This window comes from Giraffa tippelskirchi, chromosome 2, assembly GCF_054371585.1.
Source record: "Giraffa tippelskirchi isolate mGirTip1 chromosome 2, T2T-mGirTip1v1.2.pri, whole genome shotgun sequence".
In the NCBI taxonomy this organism is placed as follows: domain Eukaryota; kingdom Metazoa; phylum Chordata; class Mammalia; order Artiodactyla; family Giraffidae; genus Giraffa; species Giraffa tippelskirchi.
In genome coordinates this window covers 131,843,096-131,867,537 of record NC_137276.1, presented here as the reverse complement: position 1 = coordinate 131,867,537, position 24,442 = coordinate 131,843,096, and the positions used below count along the sequence as shown (strand labels likewise).

The window sequence follows — 24,442 nt, the reverse complement described above, 5'->3', positions numbered from 1 at the left end:
AACGCAGAGATGAACTCAAAATAAATTACAGACTTGAATACCTGAAACCATAAAACTAGAAGTAAACATGGAGGGTAAACTCCTTGATAGTGGTCTTGACAATGAATTTTTTGGATTTGACACCAAAAGTAAAGAAAACAGACGCAAAAATATGATGATGTAGTTTACTCTGACTACATCAAATGAAAATATCTATCAATAAAATGAGGTCAACCTACAGAATGAGATAAAGTATCTGCAAACCATATACCTGATAAGTAACTAATATCCAAAATGTGTAAAGAAGTTATGCAAGCAAATAGCAAAAAAAAAAAAAAAAAATCTGATTAAAAAAATGGCAGAGGATCTGAAAAGCTATTTTTGGCCAACAGGTACATGAAGAGGTGCTCAACATTATTAATCATCAGGGAAATAAAAATCAAAATCATAATGAGATATTACTTTATACTTGTAAAATATGGCTATTAAAAAAAGATAAAAAATAACATGTTTTGATGAGGATATAGAGAAAAGGGAACCCTTGTGCACTGTTTGTGGGAATGTAAACTAGTTTAGCCATTATGAAACATAAAAAGTTTTCTCAAAAACTTAAAAACATAACTAGTATATTATACAGCAGTTCCACTTCTTTGATACATATCATAAGGAAACATAATCACTACCTCAAAGAGGTATCCACATCCTTATGTGCACTGCAACATTGTTTATCATAACCAAGACACAGAAATAATCTGTCTTTACCAATGAATGAGTGGATAAAGGATGTGGCATATACATATAATATGTCTATAAATACATACAGATATATGTATATATGTATATGCAGACATATATAAATATAGATTGGAATATTATTTGACCACAAAAGAGAAAGAAATCCTGCCATTTACAACATTTGAGAAGGAACTTAAACCATTTTATCACCTAAAGCAAGAGATCTTTCCAATATGCCTAAGAACTACAGTTTTTGCTGAAATCCCTGTACCTTTAGGAAGTTAATTAACCTGGGAAGGGACCCCTTCTGTCACAAGCCACTTATTTTATTGGTAGCCCAGCCATTAATTTTCTATTCCCTCTGATAGTTCTCTACTGCTGATCTCCTCTGAACCCATAAATATTTTTAATAGTGTAAAAGTAATTAATGAAAACCTACTTATTATTTTTTAAAAGTATTGAAAGAATGTAGGTGAAAGCAAAGACCCCTTTGATCACAACTTACAAAGTCTTCCTTTTAAAATTTCTGCATCTAACTAAAGATATAAGTAATTCTAATGCCTTTCCTACTAATGAGCAGTATGACTTTTTTCCTTAGAGACTTCTAAGAACTTTTAAACTCATTTTTAAGACTTTAAAAAGAAGCTATAGAAACCTTAACACCTCTCATCTATCTATTCATTAATCTATTATTTTAAAAAAATTTATTTAGTGGCTGTTTTGTTTGGGGTCCTTGCAGTACACTGAAGATACCACAGTGAATAAAAAAGACATGGTATCAGACCTTAGGCACTTACTACTTAAAGGAAGAAGTAGATATAGAATGAGAAATTTATCTGCCTCATAAAATTACCTCAAATTCAATTTGCCAGATCTGTACATAGACAGATAAGACTAATAAGATTTTCCACCATTATTTATTTTGTTCCTAATTTATCCTACCAGAAATGTCCAAATACGAATGCTGAAAGTAAAGTAGCCCCAGGTAACATGATTCTTCAGAGCCAGAGTCAAACAAACATAACCATATATCTTAGTTCATATTGTATAGAATTTTAGTTTTATTGGGGTCTTGCTGAAATTAAAATGCCTGCATATTGAAATACATCAATCATATAGTCATATTAATCAAGTGAAACTTGGATTCAGTCAGTTCAGTTGCTCAGTTGTGTCCGACTCTTTGTGACCCCATGGACTGCAGCACTGCAGGCCTCCCTGTCCATCACCAACTCCCGGTGTTTACTCAAAATCATGTCCACTGAGTCAGTGATGCTACCCAACCATCTCATCGTCTGTCGTCCCCTTCTCCTCCTGCCTTCAATTTTTCCCAGCATCAGGGTCTTTTCAAATGAGTCAGTTCTTCGCATCAGGTAGCCAAAGTATTGGAGGTTCAACTTCAGCATCAGTCCCTCCAATGAATATTTAGGACTGATTTCCTTTAGAATGGACTGGCTGGATCTCTTTGCAGTCCAAGGGACTCTCAAGAGTCTTCTCCAACATCACAATTCAAAAGCATCAATTCTTTGGACTTCAGATTTCTTTATAGTCCAACTCTCACATTCATACATGACTACTGGAAAAACCATAGCCTTGACTAGATGGACCTTTGTTGGCAAAGTGATGTATTTGCTTTTTAACATGCTGTCTAGGTTGGTCACCGCTTTTCTTCCAAGGAGCAAGCATCTTTTAAGTTCATGGCTGCAGTCACCATTGCAGTGATTTTGGAGTCCAAAAAGATAAAATCCCTTACTGTTTCCATTGTTTCCCCATCTATTTGCCTTGAAGTGATAGGACCAGATGCCATGATCTTTGTTTTTTGAATGCTGAATTTTAAGCCAAGTTTTTCACTCTCCTCTTTCACTTTCATCAAGAAGCTCTTTAGTTCTTCTTCACTTTCTGCCATAAGGGTGGTGTCATCTGCATATCTGAGGTTATTGATATTTCTCCCAGCAATCTTGATTCTATCTTGTGCTTCATCCAGCCTGGCATTTCACATGATGTACTTTGCATACAAGTTAAATAAGCAGGGTGACAATACACAGCCTTGACATACTCCTTTCCCTATTTGGAGCCAGTCTGTTGTTCCATGTCAAGTTCTCACTGTTGCTTCTTGATCTGCATACAGATTTCTCAGGAGGCAGGTCAGATGGTCTGGAATTCCCATGTCTTGAAGAATTTTCTACAGTTTGTTGTAATCCACACAGTCAAAGGCTTTGGTGTAGTCATTAAGCAGAAGCAGATGTTTTTCTGGAACTCTCTTGCTTTTTCGATGATCCAATGGATGTTGGCAATTTGATCTCTGGTTCCTCTGCCTTTTCTAAATCCAGCTTGAATATCTGGAAGTTTACAGTTCACGTACTGTTGAAGCCTCCCTTGGAGAATTTTTAACATTACTTTGCTAGCATGTGAGATGAGTGCAATTGGGCAGTAGTTTGAATATTCTTTGGCATTGCCTTTCTTTGGGATTGGAATGAAAACTGACCTTTTCCAGTCCTGTAGCCACTGCTACGTTTTCCAAACTTGCTGGCAAATTGAGTGCAGCACTTTCACAGCATTGTCTTTTAGGATTTGAAATAGCTCAGCTGGAATTCCATCACATCCACTAGCTTTGTTCATAGTGGTACTTCCTAAGGCCCACTTGACTTCGCATTCCAGGATGTCTGGCTCTGGTTGGGTGATCACATCATCATGGTTATCTGGGTCATGAAGATCTCTTTTTGCATGGTTCTTCTGTGTATTATTGCCACCTCTTCTTAATATCTTCTGCTTCTGTTAGGCCCATACCATTTCTGTCCTTTATCGTGCCCATCTTTTTCCATTTTCAGACGGAAACTTGGATTATCTAGACCATTTATCCACTGTGATCATTGTTTTGCTGACATACATAGTATGCATGCATATCTCCAGATATATGAAATTTACAAACTTACAAGGAAATCAGTTTCACTATTAAACAGATCTTAGTTTCCAAATTGAATGGAAATATATTTCCCTATGACTTCTGTCCATTTTCCCATTACATTATTTGAAGTCATATAAAATAAACCTACTTTTCTTCTATTAATATTCTTCAGACTCAAACATGGCAGGGAGCAATATCACATGACTATGTTCATGTTTTGGCATAGCCAGGGATGACTGAGCAACTACTACTGGCATCTTGGGTTAAAAGTTGTATGAATGGCAAACAAATCTTGAAAGTTAAAGACAGAGGCATCTCCTCTGGAGACATTCACTTATATTTCAAAAGGCAATAGATCCAGGGGTCATCACCATTTCTCCAGAGATTATTTACGTTGCTTATATTACAGAGCAAAGTTCTGTATTCATCTCTGTCGCCCATTCTTCCCTCCCTTTCTCTCCATCCTCCTAGAGCTGAGGTGGAATAACTGTGCCATCAGCCTCCAAATAAGCCAAGAGATCCATAATTTAGGAGTTCCTGTCCCTACTGTATGTGCAGGAGACATCTTCCTTCATTATGTTACCGTATAGGGAGATGCAAAGTAAACTAATTAAATGTTGCATGAGTAATTAAAATAATATCTGAGTCAGAAACCTCTTACTTTTAATGCCAGAATAAAATAAATGCATCTATAACAGTTTATCAAAAGATAGCTATTATTAAGACTTCTCTTCTTCAGACCTCACATCTTGAGATTCCTCAAGCTAATTACCAATCCCCTCAGCACATTAATAATTTTTCACTATTAGCATGCCAATTTGCTACTGTCTCCATAAAATAGGCCCCTGGAATAAAGTAATAACTAAGACATAGGAAATTATATTTCAATCTTTTTAATTCAACTTTACATGTTTGTATTAGTATATGGAAAAGAATACAGTGCAAAGAAGACCTTTCTCTGTGTCTTTGTGTTGATGAGGCGTGACAATAGTCTTCCTTAGACTACCTAAATTCACTTGAAAACCTGTTCCCAGCCTTCTCCAAGCCTGACTTTGATGTCTACTATTAGATATTCTTTGGCAGTCTTGGAATCCTGCCCATAGACTACTGGAAGAAGTACACAGCATTTTGAGTAACAGTAGCATCTCAGGACAGTGAAAGCGGGTTTCGACATCTGCTTTCAAGTTGTCTTCAGATACGATCACACAAAATAAACTGAATTATGAATTACATTTTTAAGTTAAGTTATCCATTTGCACAAAGTGAACTCTGTAGGCTATAATGAATGTCATGGCGGGTGGGTACATAAGGAGAATAAAGTCGAAGTTTGCCTAAAATCTTTGAGTATGTGATGTAAGTTTGTATCTAGATTCTCAAAAGCTAAGAGTTTAGAGAGAGCACACTATCAAAATGTTAGGCCAACTAATACATGTAATAATCATTTCTGAGCATAAACTCATTTGCTGGGAACATTTTATATCTCCTAGAAACATTATGGGATATTTCCTGGTCTGACATATCAGGTGTAATCTCCTAAACATTTACAGCTCTGAAGGAGACAATTTACTAAATAGTCATGTATTGTCCACAGTAAAGAAACATTTGAGTAAGTGGAAAGCCATCTTTCTAAAATAAATTTTCTGTTAGAAAAAAAATTGTGCCCACTTCTTACATGATCTTTTACTTACCTGACCAATTTGATTTCCTATTTTCCTTTAAAAGATACCCACTATGTGCTATAAATAACCTAACCTACAAACTTTCAGGGATATGACACGACCTTTTAAAAAGCAGTTATAACCTGAGGACTCCTGTTTTAACCACTGTCCAAGTCAATTTGAAATGCTAAAGCTAACCCTTTTTCCTTAATAATTATCAACAGGAATTAATTTATATAATTACTATAAGTGGATCACATGTTTTACCTCTAAACAAAGTTACTCAAAGCAATACATCTTTGCTCCTCATCCCCAAATTTCCCAACCTCTCCAGACTGGTTTTTCTTCTAAACAGAGGGAACAATTTCATTATTTTAACTGGTAATGTCATTCCTCTCAGACCTGCCTCTATTCATTTCTATTTTGGTATTCTTTTTTAGAATTTTGCATTTGGAATTGAACAGCTTTCAAAAATAGAAAGCTGGTGTCTAAAAAAAATGGGCTCCTCTCTTTAATGCCCTGGTTGACAGGGTACAAGAGTACTTCAGGAGTTTACCTAGCAAATGAACTACTCCTTGAACTTGGCAACAGTCCACACTTTCAAATGCCGGCAGCTCCCAGGGAGCTTTGGATTTCAGCTAATTTCAGCTACAAATGATTCCTACAGTGGGTTTCTTCCATTAATTATGCTTAAGAACCAGTTCATTGTCACCATGGGTTTTAAAAGAACTTTTTCCCAAAGGTTTCTTGTTGCATTAAAGCCCCTTTGCACTTCTCTGTCACTGAAACCCCGTGGTACTCACTCCAGGGAGGCGCTCAGCATCGATGTGTGTCTCCTGTCTTCCGTGGCAACTGATCCATGTACTGAAGTGACGTGACATAGAAATCCCATCCTTTCTAAGAACAGTCCTGCTTGATGTCTTTTTATTTTTCAAGGAGGTACTGTGAAGGAAAAATATTGGATGAGATAATTATTAGCATTATCATTTTCATGATTGCTATTATCAATCTCTGAACATTAATCCCTATGTGTTTTCCTGAGATTACATCCCTTAACAACACCCCACAAAAACAAAGCAACCCAAAGCAGTGGCTGAGCACCCACATCAGCACTTTTCGTTTAGCTCCAGCTCAAAAAAACACTTCATTGTTTCAGGTTGTTAACCGCAATGTCTTATAAAATGAAGCATGTTTACTGTCATTTCGCAAAAGTCATTTCTTCCTTTAGGAATTTGGCACTGAAGAATTTCAAAGATATCAGCGTGGGGCTGTTATCCTGCACCAGCCAAAGCTGTCAGGCCTCATTACCTCCAAGACAAAAATTACAGACTAATGTATTAAACGCATGACTAGAACACGCCGGGCACCCCCTCCGTTCTGCGGTAATGGGATGACACCCGCCGCCCGCAAGCTGAACTGCAGCTGGTTCCCCTCCTCCTTTGCATCGCACTGCACAGAAGTGGAGAGATGATAAACACCCAAGTCAAAACCGAATTGGTGGATTTACTGCCGGCAGGACCTAGCAGCGCCGCTGTTCCTGTGAATGCAGTGCATTCATTTTCACAAACCCCATTTCAAGGAGTCTGTCGTGAAGCACACACACTTCTTATCTGGCTGAATATTAGCATAGCAACTCCTGGCCCCCATTTATCTCTTCTACAAAGGGAAGAAGAAATCAATTTGAGGGGGGTTTGTTCTGATTCTAGAAAATAAATTGCTTTCAGTGATTATAAAATGATGTCATCCTGGCTGATGTGGGTTGATTTTTTTGCAACTATTTTTAATTTTCCAGTCACTTTTTAAACATGCACTTTTGTTTCTCTGTGACATTTATATCGCAGACTTTACAGGTAAGTCCTGGAACACATCAGGCATCTCCACAACAGACTGATGAGGTGACATTTTGAAATCCAATACACTGACAGTGACGGTGAAGTGTCCCTCTTCCTGCTTATGCATCTATCATGTACACTGGGCCAAAAAAGAACTGTTATTTCTTCCTGCCCAAATTTAAACTATAAACTCTAGCCTCACTGACCTAAATCATTAATGTTTATGGTAAACACCTGTAAGATCTAAGCTGACCAAAAAGAAATGATAGAGCTAAAATGTACAACAGATAAATACATTGGTCTGTCTGTGTATGGTGCAGAGAGAATAAGAACTTTGTAATGAGGTGGAAGGAGTCATTCTCCTGCCTTAACCAGGCAGATGCCTGAGCAAACCACTCAGATTTCCAACCTGGAATTTTTTTAAATTGTCAAACTGCAGAAAACTTACAAGAAAGCTTAGATCATTTGAGAGAAGAAAACAAACAAGGAAGAACATAAGCTTTGATGTGAGACTGACCTGGTATGAATAAGGGCTCTACTATTTAAGCAGTTGGGTGGCCTTGGGCAAGTTACCTAATCTCAGTTTCCCCATCTCAGTTTCCCCTTATGTAAAATGAGGAAAAACAATGCCTATTGTATAGGGTTGTTGGGAGGAGTAAGAACTATAAAGTATGAAATTCACAGCAGGGAATTAGAACACAGCACGGTACATTAGAAAAATTCAGTGGGTGTTAGAGGTTATTATTATTTGACTGCAAATATTTTTTTTAATTTATCTATTGAATATTTTCATTTGCTAAAATGTTATGAGTTTTATAGTCATAGCATAAAAATCTCAGCTATTCCACCTACTTACAGCAATGTTTTCTAGGATTACTATCTCCCGTCTTCTCTTTTAATGTTGATCAATTACATTAAGTGCCTACTCAGCTGTGAACACCTTCCAAGTCATAACTGTGAGTCTTTGGGTGAGCATGTGACATTGGCTCACATGGACATGTGGACATAAGTCTCACCTTTCCTTCACTACCCTTCACTTCCCCCAAGTTGTGAATCGATCAGAATTCAAACACAATACTGTCCACTCATTTCCTAGTTCAGTATTTCATTTCGGTTATCCCAATACAATACACATTAGTGGCTTTAGAGTATAATTTAACCTAACACTTTTTTTATTTTTCCTTTATTGATTACCTTGATGACCAGTGCATTATATGTTAGGCCCTGGAATAGATCATTAGAACATAGTCTCTTCCTTCTAGGAGAGTTCAGTGCAGAAGGGTGAAGTAAAATGATGCCCAAATAACTGAAATAGAAGATTTCAACTATTAAATGAGATAGCATTTAAGAAAAATAAAAATCCTACAGAATTATTATACACTACGGGAACTAGAAACAGCTTCTATGAGATGGCATTTGGCACAAGTCTTGATGTATGCTTAAGCTCTTTTTAAATTAGAAAAAGTGGGATGGGTTTTGGGGGTAAAATAGGCACAAACAGGAAAGACAATTCAGGCAGATGAAACTTTTGTATTGACAATAGTAGATGTAAATCATATTGCTGTTGTTGAGTGACTAAGTTGTGTTTGACTCGTTGTGACCCCATAGACTGCAGCACACCAGCCTCCTCTGTTCTCTGCCATCTCCTGGAGCTTACTAAAATTCATATCCTTTGTGTCATACTGTAGAGGATCTTAACTGCTTAAATAAAATTTGGTTCTGAAATTGTAGGCAACGTTAAACACTGGAAGTGTTTGAACAGAAATAGAAAATATTTTCGCTTTCAAAAGAAATCTAGTACCAATGTGAAAGTAATATCATAATGGAGACTGATGAAATATAAGATGTCAATAGAATCCTACTTCAAGAAATGACTAATAAAAGCTTGAACCTAAAGCTCCCAAGTGATGGAACTTGGGCCTCCAACATTGATAAGAGGATTCTTTACTACTAGCGCCACCTGGGAAGCCCAATGTGGTACTACACTCCTGGTAAAATACCTATTATAAAACTTTGTTCATTTAGGGGTGGATACCGCGGAGCCTGGTGGGCTGCCGTCTATGGGGTTGCACAGAGTCGGACACGACTGAAGCGACTTAGCAGCAGCAGCAGCAAGTTCATAATAAATAACTGGGCCATATCTTCCTTTCATGGATATCAACTCCTTATCACATTCTATTCCACATATATTGATGGAAAAGCCTAAGAAGGTCACTCTGTCTTAACTTGTCCCTTAAATGCAACACTAGGAGCAGGGCATGGTACCCTCTCCTTTTTGCAGTGCAGAGGAAATGGAGATCAGAGAGCAGGCCTGTAACTGACTCCATCCCCACAGGCTCTTTCCTGAGCTATTATTACAGGCTGTGTAAGGCCATAGGCAGCCATGAAATATGTCTCCTCTTCTCCATTCCTGGGAAAATAACTTAAATTTTCTACTTTTATAAAGCATTTATTTTTTCTTCAATGGATTCAAAATGTGCTTTTAATAATCCTTTCAATAGCCCTCTGAAGGAAAATTTTATACAAGAATTATCATTCTGTCCTTACAGATTGGGAAAACTGAGCAGGGAGATTGAGTGTCTTGCCTGAGGCCATGCAGCAAGTTAATTTTAGAGCCAAGAATAGTCATCTTTACTGTTTCTCTGACACATTAGCACAGGCTGCGTCACTGCGAGTACATTCCTTGTGAACTGTGTCAAAGGCAGCAAGTATTATTATGATACCCACATTCTAGGTACGGATAAATATAACCAGTATGATAACTATCACAGATGAGAATCAAGCTCTCTAAAAGGAAGATCGTTAGGTTGTACTCTCACCTCTCTTTTCTTCATATATTTAAATTATTTATAAACTTCTCCTATAACCTAAGTAAAAAAAAAGTGAAAGTGTTAGCCACTCAGCCGTAACCAACTCTTTGCTACTCCGTGAACTGTAGCCTGCCAGGTTCCTCTGTTTGTAGAATTCTCCAGGCAAGAATATTGGAGTGGGTAGCCATTCCCTTCCCCAGCGGATCTTCCCAACTCACGGATCAAACTCAGGTCTCCTGCACTGCAGGCAGATTCTTTACTGTCTGAGGCACCAAATTAGTCTTTTCAGTTTTTATTTATTTTATTCAGCTCTTCACCAAAGCTGAAGTTTAGGCAGTTTAAGATTCTACACAATGGGACAATTTGCTTCTCAGAATCACATAATATACTTTGTCTTACCTTGTGCTCTCACAATTAAAAAAAAAAAAATGTTGTAAGCTGTAGATGTATTATTTAATGAATTTGGTATTTGTATTCAGTTCAGGTCAGTTGCTCAGTCGTGTCCGACTATTTGCAACCCCATGAACCGCAGCAAGCCAGGCCTCCCTATCCATCACCAACTCCTTAAGTCCATACAAACCCATGTCCATCGAGTCGATGATGCCATCCAGCCATCTCATCCTCTGTCATCCCCTTCTCATCCTGCCCTCAATCTTTCCCAGCATCAGGGTCTTTTCCAATGAGTCAACTCCTCGCATCAGGTGGCCAAAGTATTGGAGTTTCAGCTTCAACATCAGTCCTTCCAATGAGCACCCAGGACTGATCTCCTTTAGGATGGACTGGTTGGATCTCCTTGCAGTCCAAGGGACTCTCAAGAGTCTTCTCCAACACCACAGTTCAACAGCATCAATTCTTCGGCACTCAGGTTTCTTTAAAGTCCAACTCTCACATCCATACATGACCACTGGAAAAACCATAGCCTTGACTAGACGGACCTTTGTTGGCAAAGTAATGTCTCTGCTTTTTAATATGCTATCTAGGTTGGTCATAACTTTCCTTCCAAGGAGTAAGCGTCTTTAAATTTCATGGCTGCAGTCGCCATCTGCAGTAATTCTGGAGCCCCCCAAAATAAAGTCAGCCACTGTTTCCACTGTTTCCCCATCTATCTGCCATGAGGTGATGGAACCAGATCCCATGATCTTAGTTTTATTAATGTTGAGCTTTAAGCCAACTTTTCCACTCTCCACTTTCACTTTCATCAAGAGGCTCTTTATTTATTTTTCATTTTCTGCCATAAGGGTGGTGTCATCTGCATATCTGAGGTTATTGATACTCCTCCTGGCAATCTTGATTCCAGCTTGTGCGTCCTCCAACCAAGCATTTCTCATGATGTACACTGCATATAAGTTAAATAAGCAGGGTGACAACATACAGCCTTGACGTACTCCTTTTCCTATTTGGAACCAGTCTGTTCCATGTCCAGTTCTAACTGTTGCTTCCTGATCTGCATACATGTTTCTCAAGAGGCAGGACAGGTGGTCTTGTATTCCCATCTCTTTCAGGGTTTTCCACAGTTTATTGGGATCCACACAGTCAAAGGCTTTGGCATAGTCAATAAAGCAGAAATAGATGTTTTTCTGGAACTCTCTTGTTTTTGCGATGATCCATCAGATATTGGCAATTTGATCTCTGGTTCCTCTGCCTTTTCTAAAACCAGCTTGAACATCTGGAAGTTCACGGTTCATGTATTGCTGAAGCCTGGATTGGAGAATTTTAAGCATTGCTTTACTAGCATGTGAGATGAGTGCAATTGTGTGGTAGTTTGAGCATTCTTTGGCATTGCCTTTCTTTGGGATTGGAACAAAAACTGACCTTTTCCAGTCCTGTGGTCACTGCTGAGTTTTCCATATTTGCTGGCATATTGAGTGCAGCACTTTCACAGCATCATCTTTCAGGATTTGAAATAGCTCAACTGGAATTCCATCAACTCCGCTAGCTTTGTTCGTAGTGATGCTTTCTAAGGCCCACTTGACTTCACATTCCAGGATGTCTGGCTCTAGGTGAGTGATCACACCATCGTGATTGTCTGGGTCGTGAAGAACTTTTTTGTACAATTCTTCTGTGTATTCTTGTCACCTCTTAATATCTTTGGCTTCTGTTAGGTCCCTACCATTTCTGTCCTTTATCGAGCCCATCTTTGCATGAAATGTTCCCTTGGTATCTCTAATTTGCTTGAAAAGATCTCTAGTCTTTCCCACTCTATTGTTTTCCTCTATTTCTTTGCATTGATCACTGAGGAAGGCTTTCTTATCTCTCCTTGTTATTCTTTGAAACTCTACATTCAAATGGCTGCAGCTTTCCTTTTCTCCTTTGCTTTTCGCTTCTCTTCTTTTCACAGCTATTTGCAAAGCCTCCTCAGACACCCATTTTGCTTTTATGCATTTCTTTTTCTTGGGGATGGTCTTGATTCCTGTCTCCTGTACAATGTCATGAACCTCCATCCATAGTTCATCAGGTATTCTATCAGATCTAGTCCTTTAAATCTATTTCTCACTTCTACTGTATAGTCATAAGGGATTTGATTTAGGTCATACCCGAATGGTCTAGTGGTTTTCTCCACTTTCTTCAGTTTCATTCTGAATTTGGCAATAAGGAGTTCATGATCTGAGCCACAGTCAGCTCCCAGTCTTGTTTTTGCTGACTGTATAGAGCTTCTCCGTCTTTGGCTGCAGAGAATATAATCAATCTGATTTCAGTATTGACCATCTGGTGATGTCCATGTGTAGAGTCTTCTTTTGTGTTGTTGGAAGAGGGTGTTTGCTATGACCAGTGCATTCTCTTGGCAAAACTCTTTTATCCTTTGCCCTGCTTTATTCTGTACTCCAAAGCCAAATTTGCCTGTTACTCCAGGTGTTTCTTGACTTGCTACTTTTGCATTCCAGTCCGCTATAATGAAAAGGACATCTTTTTTGGGTGTTCTAAAAGGTCTTGTAGGTCTTCATAGAACTCTTCAGCTTCAGCTTCTTCGGTGTTACTGGTCAGGGCACAGACTTGAATTACCATGACATTGTATGGTTTGCCTTGGAAACGAACAGAGATCATTCTGTCATTTTTGAGATTGTATCCAAGTACTACATTTCAGACTCTTTTGTTGACTATGATGGCTACTCCATTTCTTCTAAGGGATTCCTGCCCACAGTAATAGATATAACGGTCATCTGAGTTAAATTCTCCCATTCCAGTCCATCTTAGTTCACTGATTCCTAGAATGTCGATGTTCACTCTTGTCATCTCCTGTTTGACCACTTCCAATTTGCCCTGATTCATGGACCTAACATTCCAGGTTTCTATGCAATATTGATCTTTACAGCATCGAATCTTGCTTCTTTCACCAGTCCCATTCACAACTGGGTGTTGTTTTTGCTTTGGCTCCATCCCATCATTCTTTCTGGAGTTATTTCTCCACTGATCTCCAGTAGCATATTGGGCACCTACTGACCTGGGGAGTTCATCTTTCAGTGTCCTATCTTTTTGCCTTTTCATACTGTTCATGAGGTTCTCAAGGCAAGAATACTGAAGTGGTTTGCCATTCCCTTCTCCAGTGGACCACAGTGTGTCAGACCTCTCCAACATGACCTGTCTGTCTTGGGTGGCCCCACACGGCATGGCTTAGTTTCATTGACTTAGACAAGCCTGTGGTCCATGTGATCAGATTGGCTAGTTGTCCGTGACTGTAGTTTCAGCCTGTCTGCCCCCTGATGCCCTCTCTCAGTGCCCACCGTCTTACCTGGGTTACTCTTAACCTTGGATGCGAGTTCTCTCTTCACAGCTGCTCCAACAAAGCACAGCCACTGCCCCTTACCTCGGACTTATGGTAGCTCCTCTCAGCCGCCACCCCTTACCTCGGGCCTGGGGTAGCACCAATCAGCCACTGCCCCTGACCTCTGCCCTGTGGTAGCTCCTCTTGGATGCTTTTCTCTGGTGTCTCAGTGATAAAGAATCTGCCTGCCAATGCAGGAGATGGGGGTTCCAACCCTCAGTTGGGAAGCTCCCTTGGAGTAGGTATTTGCAACCCACTCCAGTATTCTTACCTGGGAAATCCCATGGACAGCATGGCAGTCCATGGGGTCACAAAGAGTCAGACATGAGTTGGTGGCTAAACAACAACAACTGGTCATAAGTAATAGGACATCCAACTACCAGGGGTGTGATAGAGATAGGCGATATCTCTGGATTGATTCAGTAACATAATGATATCACAGCATCCCCAGGCTCCTGGACTGCATCCATTTTCAAAATGACACTTCTTATTACATCATGGTGGTAAGAGGGCTGCTTTGATTAGGCATCAAATCCTTGTTCAAAAATGGAAATGGGAAGTGGTAATACTAGCAACTATCAGGTATCTATCTCTTATCAGGAAATAAGAATCTATACCAGGATCTTTCTAGGAGAATTTTGTTCCTATCTCATTGACTAGACCTAGATCATGAGACCACCTCTAACTTAAAAAAGCTAGAAAAAAATTATCTTGGCTTTACACACAAGAGGAAGAAAGATAAACAGAGATGGAAACCAGGTAACAATCACAATTCTCATGTCAATCTGTGGAGATTTGTAAAACATTGCATACATGTCCATGACTTTGATTTTATAAAACTATTTTTTGGGTAAGGCAAAATAATAATTTGAAAAGAAATCAGAGAAATGAAGGAAATAAGGGTAATCGAGAAATGCTGAAGTGAAATGATTTAACAAGAGAGATTAGATGTAACTGGATAAGCTAAAAGGCACCTTTTACAAGGAAAATTCTGATATCCTTTTGAAATTTTCTGTGAAAATCCACATAGAGAATCAGGGTATGTAATTCAGCTTATCTGAGCTCACAATTTGAGTTCTTAGTTATTTTTTTACTCCTCCTTCAATAATAATGTAATGGTCAGGGTTACTTTATAAAGATAGCTTCCTGTGGTATTACTTATACCCTTTCAGTAAAATAATCCTTAACCTGCCAATCATTCAGTAAAATATTGGAAATGAATACAGAAAAGTGCACTTAATTTTCTTATTTCCAATGTCTTCTTCCAGTATATCTAAGAGATGCTTGATATCCAGGCGTGATAGGGGCTTCAGCAGATAACTGAGTTTTCCACCTATAGATCCTAGGAGTCAGGAATTTTCCCCTGGGTGGACCTAGCTCAAAGACTGACCAATCCATCAGGATTCAACAAAACTCCAGCTGGCAAGAGTACAAGACATAGCAAGAAAGCATTTTAAATGGCACCTTCGAGTTGATACTGTGATAATTTCCAATGTCACTGCCACTCTGCTGTATGTATTTTAAATAAAAGTATTTTATTATTCAGTCATGTTCTGTAGCAAGTAAATCTAGAGTGGCAATAAGTTAGAAATTCAATTAGTAAGTATGGCTGTCCATTGTGATGTCTTAATGCCAAGCACAAGAAAGGCTCTTTTTCCTCATTTTCCTAAGGTCCAGTAAGTGCTAAGCATTCTCCAAGGTAATGGGAAATTGAACTGCTGATCTTCTAAACTGTTTGAATCTACTTCTCTGATAATAACACCATCATCAGCAACATAGTAACAAACCTTTATGGATCAACTCTACTGTGTCAGGTCCTGTGCTAATTACTTTATGTGTCTCAATGTATTCCTCACAGTAACTTTGTAAGGTATAAAACATTATCCCATTTTGTAGACAAGAAAACTGAGGGTTAAGGATATCAAATAACTTATCTATGAAAAAACATCTTAAGTCATTCCTACGAACAATATAAACACAATGGTGTGATCACTCACCTAGAGCCAGACATCCTGGAATGTGAAGTCAAGTGGGCCTTAGAAAGCATCACTACGAACAAAGCTAGTGGAGGTGATGGAATTCCAGTTGAGCTATTTCAAATCCTCAAAGGTGATGCTGTGAAAGTGCTGCACTCGATATGCCAGCAAATTTGGAAAACTCAGCAGTGGCCACAAGACTGGAAAAGGTCGGTTTTTGTTCCAATCCCAAAGAAAGGCAATGCCAAAGAATGCTCAAACTACCGCACAATTGCACTCATCTCACACGCTAGTAAAGTAATGCTCAAAATTCTCCAAGCCAGGCTTCAGCAATACAGGAATCATGAACTTCCAGATGTTCAAGCTGGTTTTAGAAAAGGCAGAGGAATCAGAAATCAAATTGCCAATATCCGCTGGATCATCGAAAAAGCAAGAGAGTTCCAGAAAAACATCTATTTCTGCTTTATTGACTATGCCAAAGCCTTTGACTGTGTGGATCACAATAAACTGTGGAAAATTCTGAAAGAGATGGGAATACCAGACCATCTGACCTGTCTCTTGAGAAACCTGTATGCAGGTCAGGAAGCAACAGTTAGAACTGGACATGGAACGATAGACTGGTTCCAAATAGGAAAAGGAGTACGTCAAGGCTGTATATTGCCATGCTGCTTATTTAACTTATATGCAGAGTACATCATGAGAAATGCTGGACTGGAAGAAACACAAGCTGGAATCAAGATTGCTGGGAGAAATATCAATAACCTCAGATATGCAGATGACACCACCCTTAGGGCAGAAAGTGAAGAAGAACTAAAGAGCCTCTTGATGAAAGTGAAAGAGGAGAGGGAAAAAGTTGGCTTAAAGCTCAACGTTCAGAAAACTAAGATCATGGCATCTGGTCCCATCACTTCATGGGAAATAGATGGGGAAACAGTGGAAACAGTGTCAGACTTTATTTTTGGGAGCTCCAAAATCACTGCTGATGGTGATTGCAGTCACGAAATTAAAAGACGCTTACTCCTTGGAAGGAAGGTTATGGCCAACCTAGATAGCATATTAAAAAACAGAGACATTACTTTATCAACAAAAGTCCGTTTAATCAAGGCTATGGTTTTTCAAGACGCTTACTCCTTGGAAGGAAGGTTATGGCCAACCTAGATAGCATATTAAAAAACAGAGACATTACTTTATCAACAAAAGTCCGTTTAATCAAGGCTATGGTTTTTCAAGTGGTCATGTATGGATGTGAGAGTTGGACGGTGAAGAAAGCTGAGTGCCGAAGAATTGATGCTTTTGAACTGTGGTGTTGGAGAAGACTCTTGAGAGTCCCTTGGACTGCAAGGAGATCCAATCAATCCATCCTAAAGGAGATCAATCCTGGGTGTTCATTAGAAGGACTGATGTTGAAGCTGAAACTCCAATACTTTGGCTACCTCATGCGAAGAGTTGACTCATTGGAAAAGACTCTAATGCTGGGTAGGATTGGGGGCAGGAGGATAAGAGGATGACAGAGGATGAGATGGTTGGATGGCATCACTGACTCGATGGACATGGGTTTGGGTAAACTCCGGGAGTTGGTGATGGACAGGGAGGCCTGGGATGCTGCAATTCATGTGGTCGCAAAGAGTCGGACATGACTGAGCAACTGAACTGAACTGAACCAACATTCTATAAGAAAGATTTCTGTTTGTATTCTAGCCTTCTAGGTACATGAGAAAACCCTCTCAATCCAGAAAACATAGGCATGTCTAAGACAATATAGGGCTTACCATAGCACAGATTCTAAATAAAGCATTATTAAATTAAAATCCACTCTTCAACTGCTCATATAACTTGTTTTAACCTTTCAAGGAGCCTTGCCTTTTTGAAATAATAAAGAATGCAATGGGAAGGAGGGACAGGGACAGTGCAACTTACTGTCACCAAGGAACTCATTACATACCACCTTCCATGAGGTGTATTCTCTAACAATGCAGACTTGCGATTACAGGAAAGCAATTGAAGTCAAACAGTTCATAGCTTAATTGTCTTCTAAGTTTTTATAGCACCAAGAAAAGGCATGACCCAACCAAGCAAGCTGGCAGGAAAATATGTCTTCTTAAAACCTTATGACCTTGAAGCACTCATCTCTGAAAACTTCTTTCACCCATAGGCAGACATATTTATCCATCACCTTATATGTGAAAGAAAATGAATCTATGGTGACAAGTTTGCTAAAAGAAATAGATTAAAAAAAAAAAAAAAAAACGCACTTGGGCGCATTTGTAGCCCACTTCTTATTTCCAAAGAAATCTCATGTGAAAAGCCATGGAAAATGCCACAGTGATATATTTGTAGGGCTTAATTCCCTAGCTATCTATACATCCAAGGGAGATCTGGCTTCTAAGGAATATCTGAGTGCCAAACAGTAATTAATATTCAGGCTTCCCAGGTGGTTCAGCAATAAAAAGAATCTGCCTCTCAATGCAGGAGACACAGGTTCAATCCCAGGGACAGGAAAATCCCCTGGAGAAGAAAATGGCAGTGTTCTTGCCTGAAAAATCCCATGGACAGAAGAGCCCAGTGAGTTATAGTCCACGGGGTCACAAAAGAGCTGGACATGACTAGTGACTAAATAACAACAACAACAGCAAAACAGTATAAAAGCTTCAACAAACATTGACTCTAGTTTATCAATAATATTAACTTCTTAAGGTATCTATCCAATATTTTTATAAGATTTGGTATCTCATATTCTTCACTTTTAAGAAATAACTTAAAAAAAATGCTATGTTTGTGCATAGCCACACACATACACTCACACATGTAGGTGTCAATTTAATTAGAAGAGCAATATTTTGGAAGTCCTAGTTGTAATATGAAGTTGAGAAGTATCTGTGGTATGATGTCCTACCAGCCACATTTTTTCTGATTTGACTTTTTCCTCCTATCTAAAACCAGTTTGACTGTCATTTGAGGTAGATATCTTCCACAAAGTTGCCATAAACACTAAATGAGCAAATACTGTACCAATGCTCCTCAAGCAAATACAAGGTTAGGTTCCTGGGAGTCCCTGGTCACATTGTCATCAACCAATGAATATTAATTTTCTTTATATCTGTTTCTGTTAAAAGACATCTGATTTAATATATACTGATGACTCATCAACTTTGAACTCATAGACGACAGCACTCTAATGACTAAGCAAAGCTTTTCTAACACGTGTTTTTCTTCACAAGCTTCTTGTGGTTAGGAATAGTAGACAGCATTGTTCTTGCTGGCCACATTAAACAGCAAAATCACCAACAAAAAGCACAAAGATGTGAAACACACAATGCAAAACTAAACAAACATCAAAAGGGACGTGTTTCAGCCTGGAAGCTGAAACAAGAAGGGAGGGTGTAGTTTTGATCCATCTCAGCTGGGAATGTTACCTGGGGGCAACAAAAATTTTTCCCACTTTGTGCATGTCTGCGAATGGCCTTCAAAGTGCTGAGAATATTAACTTTGGGGTTCCAAATAAATTTTAGCAAGCAGATGAATGAACAGAATTGGCTAATAATGAGGACTAACTGTACTTGGGAAAAATTAAAAATCAAGCTCTGATTTTCTTAGATATAATTCTTTAGATTAGATAGAAATCCTGGAACTTATTTGTCCTTAATATTCAAAGGTGTGTAGATGTCCTGCTCTAATTTTTGTACAATCATAGATCTCAGAAAATGAATAGAACAGGCATGTGAAAAGATGCTTAACATCACTAATTATTATAGAAATGCAAATCAAAACAACAATAAGACATCATCTCACACTTATGAGAATGACTATCATCAAAAATTCTATAAATAAATGCTGGAAAGGATATAAAGTAAAGAGAATCCTTGCACACTGTTGGTGGGAATACAAATTAGTGCAGTCACTAGGGAAAACAGCATGGAGCTTCCTCATAAAACTGAAGGTAGAATCACCATATGATCCACCAATTCTGCTCCTAGATATACAATCAGAAAAGAAAGAAAATGTTCTTTTAAGAAGACACACTTGCCCCAGTACACATAGCAGTACTATTTATAATTGCCAAGGTATAGAGGGTACGAGATTAAGGGGTACAAACTACTATGTACAAAATAGATAAGCAACAAGGATATACTGTATAGCATAGGAAATTATAGCCATTACCTTGTAATAACTTTTAATGGCATATAAAAATTGTCAACATCACTAATTATTAGAGAAATGCAAATGAAAACTACAAAGACATATCACCTCACAATGGTCAGAATGGCCAAAGCCAAAAAGTTTATAAATAATAAATGCTTGAGAGGGTGTAGAGAAAAGGGAACCCTCATACACTGTTGGTAGGAATGCAAATTAGTGCAGCCACTATGGAGAGCAGTATGGAGGTTCCTTGAGAAACTAAAAACAGAGTTATCTTATTATCCTGTGACCCTACTCTTGGCATATATCTGAAGAAAACCCTAATTTGAAAAGTTACATGCACTTCAATGTTCACTGTAGCACTATTTACAATAACCAAGAAATGGAAACAACCTAAATGTCCATCAAAAGAGGAATGGATAAAGACGCGGTACATATAAACAATGGAATATTACTCAGCCATAAAAATAAATGAAATAATGCCATTTGCAGCTCCATGAATGGACCCAGAGAAGTAAATTGGGGAAAATAAAATGTATCACTTTTATGTGGAATTAAAAAATGATACAAATGAACTTATTTACACAACAAAAACAAACCCATGTACATAAAGAACAAACTTGTGCTTACCAAAAGGGAAAGAGGGGAGAGGATAAACTAGGAGTTTTAAATTAACATATGCACACTACTATATATAAAATAACCAGCAAATACCTACTGCATAGCACAGAGAACTATACTCAGTATTTGTAAAAATCTATAAGGGGAAAGAATTAAAAAAGAATAGACATAAATATGTATATAACTAGACCAATTTGTTGTACACCTGAAACTAAACACAATACCGTAAATCAACTATACCTCAGTTAAGAAAATACTGAATCACTACACTGTATGCCTGAAACTAACAAAACATCGTAAATTAACTATACTCCAATTTTAAGAAAAGAAGACAAAGAGAAGACAGGCTCCAGCAAAGACTGATGAAGGTGTTGATTTGCAAGGGCCCAAGAAGCCAAAGCCAGAACAAAAAGGCTGATTCCAAATTGTTTATGTCATGTTAGTTCTAAGTGACTTTCATTCCTTTATTCAGCAAACAATTTAACATCACACTAACTTTGTCAGGCTATAGGTACAAAAAGCAAATGCATTATAATCACTCCCTTCCAAGACTATTCTCAGCTTCTTGGGGATTGTGGATAAGCCAGACGTTTGTAGCTCTTTCTGCTTACATAGGAAATGGAAATGCTGGCTTGTATTTGCTTCCACATGTATCTTCCCACACTATTCCTGGTCTCCTGGACAGATCACACTGGGAAAGTGGAGTGAAGATTAAAATAATGAACATCTCTCCTTCCCTGAGGGTTCGTATAGGCTGAAATGCATGTGAGAGCAAGATGGAAATTGTCAGAGAACACATTCATGTTAACCCGTCACCGTTGACAATAATGGGAACAAAGTTATATCATTATAAGTCACTAGCTTGGTTTTTTTCTTTAAAAGAACAACTGTTTTGAAAAAGTACCATATATTGATTTTTAGAAAGCTAGTATTTTTTAAGACATGCTGAAAATGGCTGGTATGTACTTTCCCTTGTAGTTTAAGGATTCAGATCATCAATATAACCATGAAACAAAGATTTATCATGCCTCTGCTAACAGAATGTAAGTTGAAATTCAATTCTGGTACAAATAATTTGTATTTCTAGAACTGAATTTTTAATATATAAAATTAAGAAACAGTAACACAAGTTCATTTGCAGATGATCTGAACCTGAACATATTGCATTGAAAGTGATTCACATCTTCTAAAACTTGCATTGACAATGGTGGTAGCATCATCAATCATTCCAGTCCGTATGTGACAGAAAAGAGTCCTAAGTTATATCTTAAAGTCAGTTTTTCATCATCCTTTTCTTAACCCTAACTATCCTAATCTCAAGAGCTGTATACTGTGTATATTTTTATCCTCATTTTAGCAGTATTCTATTTTAACAGGTTCTAGGATGTTCAGGAGATCAAAGCAGTCAACCCTAAAGGAAATCAACTCTGAATATTTATTGGAAGGACTGATACTGAAGCTACAGCTCCAATACTTTGGTTACCTGATGCTAAGAACTGCCTCATTGGAAAAGACCCTGATGCTGGGAAAGATTGAAGGCAAAAGGAAAACAGGGTGGCAGAGGATGAGATGATTAGATAGCATCACTTACTCAATGGACATGGATTTGATCAAATTCCAGGAAATAGTAGAGGACAGAGTAGCTTGGAGTGCTTGAGTTTGTGGAGTCACAAAGGGTCAGACATAACTTAGAAACCGAACAACAGCAACAGATGTTCATTATAATGTATCATTAATTTCATCTATTTTTCTTGATAAAATAAAAAAGTGAATTGGTCACAGATGAATTAAGTGTCCCATTTCTTCTCATGCTAATAGAGTGCTAGTGTATTTGTGTGTTCTTTGTGCAAAGGAAGAGCATTTCTCACTTTGGTAAACATGATTCTGAGGGGATGAGCTCACATCAGTAATCATGTGACTATAGCTTTACCAAGGCATTACCGTTAGCACATGCTCACCTACACACCACTCAGTATACAAGCACTTATTGAGGGTCTGCTACTTTCCAGGTACTGCTGAAATAATGCTGCAATTAGAAACCACTGGACCACACTGTCTAATTTTAATAGATACTGGGCAGAGTTTTGTCTTGTCTAGTGATTAATACTGCCACATATATCTCACCTAAAATTAAAGAATGAAGAGGAAGTCACATTTTGAATGCTGACTATATGTTGGGCACCATACTAGAAATTATTTTTACAAGCGATCTCATTTAAGCCTTATATTAAACAAGAAAGGAAAGTCATCCGATATTTACAAATGAAGAAGCTGTGTCTCAAAGAGAATAAACACACTTTACCATTGACGTGCAATTTTATAGTGGTAGAACTGGAAATGAAATCCAGTTTAATCTGAACTCTACTCCATTCCACTCTTCTTTGCTTTTTAGAGTTATGAAAATACTCCTATTTTCAGGAATCCACTAAAGTAGGCACCCTTAAGTGGACAATATCCCATTTTCCTATCAAGGAGTGGATGTCTTTATTTTCAGTTAGTGCTTCAGGAAGAATCCAATGTCATCTGTAGGTGAGAATAAATGCCAGGAATGGCATCATAGCTGAAGGACAGATCAAGGGCTTAGGGTAAATAAAATTTGCAGTTCTCCTATTTCCACTCTTACCAAGGAACAGCATGGTCTGTAATTTTTCTTCCTTGATATTTTCTTACAGTGAATTTACCAGAAACAGATACATTCAAGAGCTATATAAACCTATAAAATTCCTAAGGGAAAAATGGAGTCCCTCCCTTTTGGGGATACTGACATATACAGCTCCCAAAATCCCTAGGAAATAATATGTGATCACGTTTCTCAGATGCTTATACTTCTTTTGTTTCATTGATTGCAAGTGGCTTTGGTCTAGACTTCCCAATGCCTTCTCCAAGTATTTTTCTTCTGCATAAAACATGAAATTGTCAAGCGTGGAGTACACAGTTCATTGCAGCCACCAGAAGTCACTGATTCCTGCATTTATTTTTTCCAGATTTCAAATTTATTTTTCATGCTGCTTGTCATATAGGGTTGACATGTGTCACAGATGCTGCTACATGCTGAAGTAATACATAACCAGACAAAATTTTCAAAGAATAATACATTTTAAATGCCTCTCTGTTTAGTTTGATGTACTCAGAAAATTGCCCCCAAAATCAACATTTATGATAGTAATATAAAGAGAACAAAGATATTTCTCATTCAGGCCCAGAAAAGCTGATAAACAAAACTCAGAGAGTCTCCAGCTGACTTTAAATGCACAGAGTTAACAACATTTATTAAAATATCATTGAAAGGTTGGCTGCCAATATCCTTTCAACTCTCTCCTTGATATTCTACAGTCTTGGATTTCAGTCCCCTCAGATTCTCATTTAATTGTGGTGCTGATTTTCTCTGAGCTCTCTGGAGATCCCTTTGTTTACTAAGGATCAGTTTTTCTCATCTTTTAAATATTGCCTGTACTCTGGAAATTATTATGAGCCAAAGGAAATGAGAACAGGAAGAAAGTCATTTTTATCCAATAGCACAGCATTTATTCACATATTTCTGTAATAAGACATATACATACATATATACAGACACCTTTTCTGCATGTATGGGTAAAACAGTATTACTGAGTTAAATCAGTAGAATGATGTGTCATAAAGTAAGTGGCAAGGCTTGCCATAGCCTGGTGACCCATGATCTGGGAAAAAAACTCTAGATAGATTACAGATCAAGAGAACTAAGTACCATCTCCACTTCACTGTGAAGGTACATAAAGTATAAAAATAAAGAATCATCACGTCACACTGCTCTATCCTAACACACACAGATGCACATACATACTATTATCTGGACTCACATCCCATAGAGCAGCAGAGATAAAATGTTGTCACAATCTTCTCATTTGGCAAATTTCTTCATGCAGAGTGGGCATGGTATATTAAGGAAAAGATGAGTAAGTTGTTAACAAGGTGGAAAAATAAAGCATTCCTTTTAACAATACCTTAAATGTTACTTTTCTATATTAATAGGGAGTATTTATAATAGGGAGTATT

General features: G+C 38.0%; 1 long non-coding RNA gene across 1 annotated transcript in view; it reads right to left on the bottom strand.

Moving 5' to 3' along the window:
- Positions 1 to 1,757: 1,757 nt before the first annotated feature.
- The window catches only part of LOC145538549 (uncharacterized), a 192,846-nt gene continuing 170,161 nt past the window's right edge, over positions 1,758 to 24,442 (bottom strand). The window contains exon 2 of the long non-coding RNA XR_014077008.1: positions 1,758 to 6,216. This is a non-coding gene — a long non-coding RNA (uncharacterized LOC145538549). The remainder of the gene's footprint in view (positions 6,217 to 24,442) is intronic.